This window comes from Phodopus roborovskii, unplaced genomic scaffold (assembly GCF_943737965.1).
Source record: "Phodopus roborovskii unplaced genomic scaffold, PHOROB, whole genome shotgun sequence".
Taxonomy (NCBI): Eukaryota; Metazoa; Chordata; class Mammalia; order Rodentia; family Cricetidae; genus Phodopus; species Phodopus roborovskii.
In genome coordinates this window covers 25,306,585-25,312,174 of record NW_026126525.1, presented here as the reverse complement: position 1 = coordinate 25,312,174, position 5,590 = coordinate 25,306,585, and positions in this window count along the sequence as shown.

Below are 5,590 nucleotides of genomic sequence, written 5' to 3'. Positions count from 1 at the left end.
GTAGCTACTGGTTGGTCTTCTGTAGCTCATGATTTGAAAATTAAAGTATTCTATTGTTTATGTTAATAGCTATTCTCACTGCCTGGTCTATACATTCCAGGTCATTATCTAAGAAAGTGCATAGCTACATGAATCTCCAGGTAAGGTGTGTTTGTGCTTGGTTGAGTTTGTTTTTATGGTGTGGGGAAACCCGGGGCCTTGCAAATAGATGGTAGGCAGGCACTACCTCTGAGTTACATCTTTACCCATGTTTGCTTGAGGGTCTTTTTTGTTTAAAGAAATTGAGAATAGGGATAGAAGAAACACATAAAGTAGAAGTGATGGGAAGGGCTCTTTCCTGGGGTCTTTGTGTATTAGGACAATTCCTTGGGGAAAAGTAGTCGTCTCACCATTCCAATAAAAGACTTCTTCATAAATTGTGGCTTAGCCATTTAACTAGGTTTGGGCCATAAACTTTGATTCTCTGTAAAATGTTTTAGCCACACCTGCAGTCAAGGGAGTGGATAGGTGAGTGGATGTGGTGGCTAGTTCATTTTGTTACTGTATAATTGGACAATGGGCCTAGCCACATTCACTTCTGTAACATCTGACGTTACTGAGAAGTCAAATATTGCATTTCATGAAGCTTGGCTGTGGATTCCATCACAGTGTTTCCCATCCTTTGCCATGTTCATTACATGTGTATTTTAGGCAAGTGACTAATGCACTGTGCTAATTAGCTCTTCTGTTTACTTCTCTCTGCTGGCGTCTGTACCTTAAGTCTCAAGTCTTGAACACAATTACTATGCCTAGCTTGAAATTCTGTGCTGCCTTTCAGTGCCAGCTATCATGGCAGCGAGTTTGTTACAAATATACAAAGTCTGGGCAGGGCAGAATTGTAAATTAATTCTTTATATGGATGAACTCACTGAAAATTTTTTTTTCCTTGTTAAGCAGCAGGGAAGATTTTATTGTAGTTTATCTTAAACCCATAATTCATTGTTTAGAAATCACTGCTACATTGTTCAGCACTGATTTTCCTGTGGGTCACTCATTACCCTATAAACTAAGCAGCCACGAGTCTTCAGATAAATTTACTTGTGTGTGTGAGAGAGAGAGATACAGGGTTTATCTGTAGCTTTGGAGCCTGTCCTGGAATTCAACTTACAGACCAGGTTGGCCTTGAATTTATAGACATCTGCCTACCTCCCAAGTGCTAGGTTTAAAGGCGTGTGCCCACCCCACCACCTGGCTTATTGTTCATTTTTATGAGAAGTGAGTTTAGCTTGCTAAGGAGCTGTCACAGAGGAAATGGTGGCAAACCCACACCAGTCTGTATGTTTCACCTTTCACCTATTCAGGTGCTACCTCTTAAGAACTACTTGCTTGGTCCCTGTAGGATGTAACTAACTAACCACTCCTTCAGCTAGATATCAAGATAATTAAAACTTAATTTTTTTCTCACCATTTTTCTTGGGTATTGGTACCTTCTACTTTAAATTTTTTAGCAGTATCAGTAACACTTCAGGATAACTGATTGCCAGCTCTGTACTCCTAGATTTGTTATGTTTGGCCAGTTTTATTGGCCTGTCTGTCTCATAAAAACCATAGTGCTTCAGGCTGCTGCATCCACTACCTGCCAAGTCTTGCCCATTGTACCTTCTGACTAGGCCTTGAAAAAACTCTGTCCTCCTATCTTCTATATAAATGGGAGTTGAGATTTTCCATTTGCCTGATGACTAGAAGGCCCCCATTTTCCACTGAACCTTTGATTGCCCTAAGGCTAATACAAACTTCTTATTTTTGCCATGTAGGTTTGGAAAATGTCTCTTTTTATAGAAAAAAAAAAAATCATAGATTGAGGCAGGTGTGATGGGACATACTTTTAAAAGTCAGCACTCTTTAGAGTAAGGTGGCTCTGAGTTCAAGGCCAGCCAGGGCTGCCCAGAGTAATCTGCCTTTAAAAAAAAAAAAATCCATAAACAAAACTTACTGTTGGGTTACACAGGTTCTTTCTCTATTTGAACGCCCATTTGTTGGCAAGAGGTTAAAAGGTCACTGGTATAAGCAAGGCCTGACAAACTGATTCCCAGCTACTTTAAAATTCTGACAGGTTCAAGGCCAGCCAGGGCCATGAGATATAGCCTCTTGTAAAGGTGCTGGAGCCATAGTCTAGTGGTAGAGCACTTCTGGCATGCACAAGATACTGGGAGGAGAAATCACTAATTTCCCCAGGGAAACAACTACCCCCCCCCCAAAAATAATGTTGATTATTTGGGTTTCAACTTCATTTTCCATAAAATATAACCATGGTGGCTATGCTAGTTTTCTGCTGGGTTGTAAACTTAGAGAAATACTGCATATTTTGTTTCCTTCCTCTGTGTTAGTTATACCTGAGCATAGCCACTTAAAAAAGGGTGGGTTTATTTTGGCTCATGATGGGGAAGGTATGCTGGCAGAGGTCCCTCCTGTGTTCCCAGGGCCAGGAAGCAGAAAGGTGAATGAAGGTTAGTGCTTGGCTCATTTTCTGCTTTTCACTCTGTCCACAGCCATGCCCATAGGACATTAAAGATAGTCATCCTGGCTCAGTTAGGCTTTTCTGGAAACACCCTCACCAACATGCAACAATGTTTCCATGGTGATTCTACAGTGAAGATTAACCATCACAGTTTGACTCTGCTAGACCTAGGTATCTACTAGAAATTAGTTTTGTGTTTTAAACATCTAGATGGGCTTACTGTTGCAGCTGTTAATTCCTGCTCTATTACTGCCCCTCTGTGGAAGACCCCACCTAACTGGCATATGAAAATTATTTTTAAGCATGGGTAGACTGGTTGATAGGATCATCCATTAACAGTGGTCATCAGTGCCCTCAGACCAGGGGTGTCCATTTTCCTAGCGCTAGAGTTACCGCTTGATACAATGACAGGAATCATGTAGGTCATCTTTGGAACAGTATGTTCTCTTAACATCTAAGCCATCTCGCCAGTCCCCATAAGTTTCTTTTAATAATGCAGTATAAGTCTTCAGTATAATCATTGCTGTATGTCTGGAAGTATGCATGTGCAGGTATAGTTTTTATCAAGACACTGGTGTGTAGCCTGTGTTTACCCCACACTTGTTCTATAGCCAAGGGTACCCTTGAATTCCTGATCCTTTTACCACTACCACCTGCTTTTCTGTGGTGCTGGGAATGGACCCAGACCTTTGGATGCTAGGCAAGCACTCTGCCATCTGAGCTACATCCCCAGCCTGCTTTTTACATTTTTGTAGTAAATCTTGAGGTTTTTGTTGCTTCAATAAATAACCTAAAATCAAGTGAGATAATATATTTAACAACTTTTATGGGAAATAAAATTCTAACTCACTGTGAAAACCACCCTGACATAGGGCTTCAGCTAGGTTTTCTGTGCTGTAGAGCTTCCCAACTGCCATTATTTAGCACAGTAATCCCTGGAGCAAGTTAACTTGTGGGCCTTGCATAAGAAAGGCAGTTCAGGATGATATGGGGCTAGATAGCACTTGTCTCACAGAGTAGTTTGTATAAAAGAATATGTGGGAGCTTCCCAGGAGTCATCTAAAGTGAGTGCCTATGTAATGACTAATGAATTTGACTGGGCTAAGAGATGCCCAGGTAGCTGATAACAATTATTTCTGCCCATGTTTCTGGAAGGAAATAGCAATGAATATAGTAAAATTCTATTGAAGGACAAACTAGAACAAAAAGGTAGTGTAAGTTTGCTGTTTGAGATGGGAAATAGTCTCTTGGCCTTAGACATCATTGTTTCTGGCTCAGGCAAATGTTTGACCTGGAATTATTGTCACTATCATGTATACTCACCATTGTTTCTCTGGAGACCTCCCATGAATGCTATCTATAACATGTATAAGGTTCTGAGGATGCAAAGTAAAGGTGAATTTCTGCTCTTAGTAAATCCTTGTTACAGTGGTGGTGCTACACACTTTTAGTCCCTACACTCTAGTTAGAGGCAGGTGGATCTCTGTGAGTTCAAAGCTGGTAGTCTACAGAGCGAGTGCCAGGACAAGCTCCAAAGAGAAACTCTGTCTGGGAAAAACAACAAAAAAGTAACAGTCCAAACTGTTTGGAGATTTTGGTCGTTTTGTTTGTGTGTTGGGGATTGGGTTGTTTGTTGGGTTTTAATTACTGATTTTTTTTTTTCTTTTGTGGGATCACCCACCCCGAGGAGGGGTTTGAACTCAGTGGCTGGGCAAATGATTGTTACCACTGAGAGCTTTCTTATTTTAAATGATCCTAATACAGAGTAGTGACAGGGTACTTTTGATAGACTTTCTGATCTCTAGAGAAAAAAATACAGAGAACAAAAGAGGTATTATTATATCCTTACCTCAGCAGCTGTAAATCTGTAGAGCAGGCATGTGTGTGGCACTGAAATACTTGAATTAAAAATGCAAATTCTCAAAGATAGGGACACAGAACTAGTGCTGTCTAGCAACTGTCCTCCGAAGAGGAGGTTTGAACTGGGACTTCTCTAAGTGAGCCCTTTGGCCGACTACCACAATGCTCTTCCTCCTCACCAAGGTTTAAACGACAAAGCCAACCTGCCGTGGGCTGAAATTTGTGAAAGAATGATGCAAAATAATTTTTCCTCATAAGTTCAGTATGATGTACCAAAACTGAGCGCAGAGTTGGCAGGCACCATATGACCACTGGCTAGACAGTTTCAGCCCTTGACTCAGACAAGAAATAGGAAGTAAATATTTGTTTAAAAGCTGAGTAACAGCCGGGCAATGGTGATGTACACCTTTAATCCCAGGCACAGCCAGCCAGCTTGGTCTACCAGTTGAGCTCCAGGGCAGCCAAAACTGTTACAGAAACCCTGTCTTGGAGGGGGGAGAAGAGAAAACTGAATAACAACCGCATTAGGAGAGCCTGGGGTAAGTGAAGATTGGTTTAGCACAGGTCTCCCCTGTAGCCATAAAGGCCAGTGATAGCAAGCAAACTAATGTCTCGGGGTCATTCAGTGCTCAAAGGTACGGTCTTGTGTAGCTGATGGTAAGAGCACTTGCTTACCATGCGGGGGACTGCTCTCCAGCGCCACACAAGGAAGTAGACCCTTGGGACCCGAATGTAGTCTAGCTACATGAACAGATTTCCTTAGTCTACATAAGTCGTAGCATTCAGTTCAGAACAAGTACATTCTAGCTGACTAGGCTTCCCAGTCTACATCTCAGAAATCAACAGCAGTACCTTTGACTACATTTGCGTCACTACCAGACCTTCACACACACACAGCCCCGGGCTCTGACCAATCTTCAAGTCTTGAAGTGGCAATTCCGAAACACGCCTGAGAAGTTGTGCCTCCACCAGCCTCCTTCAAGCGACTCCCTGTGGTTTCTTAGATTAATTAGCATTTACACCGACGCCCCGCCGCAGCCTGACCACAATGCCCACGGCTGAGTCCTACGCCTCCTTTCTCCAGCCCCCCCTTCCATCCGGGATAGGGGGGCTAGTGCCTTACTGCCGCAAGACCGAAAGAAGACCGGTTTCCGACGCCAGCTCTGGGACCTGCAAGCTCCCTACTCCGGGTCGCCTAGCAACCACCCACTTCCTCCTCCGCCAGGCCAACTT